Source organism: Chrysochloris asiatica, unplaced genomic scaffold (genome assembly GCF_000296735.1).
Source record: "Chrysochloris asiatica unplaced genomic scaffold, ChrAsi1.0 scaffold00303, whole genome shotgun sequence".
NCBI lineage: Eukaryota > Metazoa > Chordata > Mammalia > Afrosoricida > Chrysochloridae > Chrysochloris > Chrysochloris asiatica.
Genome location: NW_006408821.1, coordinates 2,277,337 through 2,280,984, shown reverse-complemented (window position 1 = coordinate 2,280,984; position 3,648 = coordinate 2,277,337). Strand labels below are relative to the sequence as shown.

The 3,648-nt window shown below is 38.7% G+C and overlaps 1 pseudogene; it reads right to left on the bottom strand.

Moving 5' to 3' along the window:
• Positions 1–1,093: 1,093 nt before the first annotated feature.
• On the bottom strand, positions 1,094–1,827 carry LOC102831698 (annotated as a pseudogene).
• Positions 1,828–3,648: the final 1,821 nt, after the last annotated feature.

Sequence of the window (3,648 nt, the reverse complement as noted above, 5' to 3'; positions counted from 1 at the left end):
TAGCTATAGGATCAGTACATAAGATTTTTTTTAAAGCATTTAAATAGCCTTTCTTAATTATTCAATTCAAGGAAGCCTTCAAAAGTGATGACAGATCTTACCACCTTTCATATTTAGATATAAAGTCCATGCCTACATTAAATGCACTTAATACATTAATGCATGCATCACACTTTTCCAAAGTGTCACATATAATTTTTGTGCAGTGGATGATATATGTAGCAACTAAAAATATAAACCACCTGTTGTTGTTCAGATTTGCACTGCTGAAAGTAGAGCATTGTTTAATTTTTTTCTGCAGTGTGCTGTATGTGTCAATATTGATTTCAGAAAAAGTAATAAAGGATCCTGTCAAAATAAAATTAAAACCTAAGGCAATTTACTTTGCTGAAGGGGGTCAGCTTTAATAACCATCACCATCTTACCAGAACTGCTGTGAAATTTCATTAACACTGTACTCCAGTCACATATCAGCTACGTTTACAATTACTGCTTGATTATATGTCTGTATAGATCGTTAGGCACAAGTCTGCTTTTTGTGAACTGTATCGTTTAGTGCATGGCGTTTCTTTTCTATTCAAAGAAAGAAACTGATAATAAAGAAAAGGTTGGTACTGAAACTGTTACTCAATTCTGCACATTACCAAATGGACTGCAATTTCTGCATACTTGATGTTTTAGCCTCTTTACCCATCTTAGATAAATTGTCTACTTGAGATCAAAGCCATAGTGGTTGCATATGTAAATGTAAAGAAAAGAAAACAATATGCAAGCAATAATGTAATATGTAGACTTAGGGGCTAATATACCAAGAACACCTATCTTGCCCTCATTACTACATAAAAGATGAAGATTGTACTCTGCTACACATATTATTTAGCCACACATGTTGACTCATCCAATGAATTAAGAAACAATCCTCAGTGGACATCAAAACTGCAGTGATGCAGAGATCCAGCCGTGGGAAGATCGCCTATCTCCAACCAGCCAAGCCACCAACTGTACCCTCTGCTCTCTTCTATGGGAGACATGAGACTGTGGGTCCTGAGGGGTCAACCTAGTTTGAAAAACCCAAGATGTTTTGCCCTGAATTTTAAGCAGCACATGTGACACGGTCCAATCTAGTTTCAACTTCAAAGGCGTCAGGCCGGTCCTGTGAGTTAGCAGCTAATATATCTTTCAAGAGCTGCTTGATCCCGTCAGACATGCAAGTTCTGAGTTTCTGGGGGTTGTGAAATTCCTTCTTTGGGTTTTCTAGCAGTGCTTTACCAACTGGGACAATCTAGGACCATTGTTTGATGTAGGTCCCCAGGAGCTCCTTCTTGGTCTCAGAGTCAATGAAAGTGATTCGTTAGAACTTTGACCAGATGATAATGCCCAGGGCAAAGATGTCAACCTTGGCAGTATAGTGTCCCTCTCAGACTTGAGCCTCAGGCTGAAGACAGCAGTGTTATTCACATTCACATTTTTGTTGTCTTGATTGCCCTCTTTGCCTCATGGAGCCAGCCCAGCACAGTCCTTGCTCCGTTCAAAGTCGGCCATCTTGAGGATGGGGGAGACAGACCACGCTGTGCTGATGATGTTGTCTAGCTTTAGGTCCCTGTGCATGATGTGGTTTTTGTGCAAGAAGGCTATGGCGCTTGTAAGTTGTAGCGTGAAGCTTTTGTTAGTGGCTGGGTGTGGCATTCGAGACAGGACATACTGATTCAGGTCTCCACCTTCACAGAACTCCATGATGAACCAGAGATAGTAAGGCTCTTCAGCATACCCAAGGATCCTTTCCCCTTTAAGCGAGGTCTCCACCAAATGCAGGTAAAGCTTGTACATATCTCGGTGAAGGGGTTAATTATTCTATGTAAATTTTTTCAGCTATAGAGGGGGATCTTTATTGTTATGTGTGAAATTATTCTGTAAGTTATTACTTTCTGTTTCAGCAAATAATAATAATCTTCCATAGTGCTCAAAATAGGCCCTCAAACACTGACTCCTTTGTAACAAATTTTATATTGAGGAGAGTTTCTAGTAAACTTAACTATATTTTTATTTGAGCATCAAAATGTAAGTCATGGTATGTTGTTGTTAGGTGCCATCAAGTTGGTTCTGATTCATAACAATCCTATGCAAAACAGAATGAAACACTGCATGGTCCCATGACATATTCACAATTGTGACTAAGTTTGGGCCCACTGTTGATTCCACTGTATCTGTCCACCTCCTTGGGGGTCTTCTCATTTTTTTGCTGACCCTTCACTTTATCAAGCATGATGTCCTTCTCCAGGGACTGATCCTATCTGAAAACGTTTCTAAAAGATGAGAGAAAAAGTCTTTCCATCCTGGCCTCCAAGGAGAGACTTTGTCTCTCATATTTTGAAAATGTTTTCAGGTAGGACCAGTCCCTGGAGATTTACACAAATCTTCTCCAACACCATAAATCAAATTCATCCATTCTTCTAGCGTCTTCCTTTTTTATTGTCCAACTTTCAAATGCATATGAAACTGTTGAAAATACCATGGTTTGGGTCAGGCACACTTTAATCCTCAATCTGACATTGGTGCTCTTGAACACTTTAAAAAGGTTTTGTGCAGCAGATTTGCCTAATGCAATACATCCTTTGATTTTTTGACTGCTGCTTCCATGAGTGCTGATGGTGGATCCAAGTAAAATGTAGTCCTTGACAGCTTCAGTCTTTTCTCCATTTAGCATATTATTACGTAGTGGTCCAGTGGTGAAGATTTTTGTTTTCTTTATGTTGTGGTGCAACCCATAACAATCAGCTTTTTCAAATCCTCTTCTCTTTCAGCAAGCACCACTGTATCATCTGCAAATCACAGTTGTTCATTAGTCTTCCTTCAATCCTGATGCCAAGTCCTTTTTTGTGTATTCCAGTTTCTCTGATTATTTGATTTACATAAATATTGAATAAACATGATAAAATAATACAAATACTGATTTAAACCATTCACTGTCCCCTAGTTCTATTCAAATGACTGCCTCTTGGTCTATGCACAGGTTCCTTATGAGCACAATTAAGTATGCCAGAATACTCGTTCTCCAACATGTTGTCCATAGATTATCATGATCCACACAATTGAAAGCCTTTGCATAGTCAATAAAGCACAGGAAAACATCTCTCTGGTATTTTTTTGCTTTTAGCTAAGATCCATCTCACTTCAGAAATCATATCTTCATTCCACATCCTCCTCTGAATCTGTTTTGAAATTTCTGCAGTTCCTTGTAAATGTATGGTTGCAGCCATTTAGAAAATATCTTTGACAAAATCATACTCGCATACGGTGTTATCCAATGACTTCTGCATTCCATTGGGTCATCTCTCTTTGGAATGGGCACACATATGAACTTCTTCCAATCAGTTGGTCAGGTAGCTGCGTTTCAGATTTCATGGTGTTGATGAGTGAGTGACTCTAATGCTGCACTCGTTTATTAAAATACTTCAATTTGTATTCTATCGATTTTGCAGCCTTGTTTTTTGCCAACACCTTCAGTGCACCTTGGACTTCTTCCTTCAGTATCATTGGTTAGTGACCATACGCTACTTCTTAATGTGGCTGAACATCAACTATTTCTTTTTGATACAGTTATTTTGTATATTCCTTCCATCTTCGTTTGGTGCTTTCTGTTTCATTCAC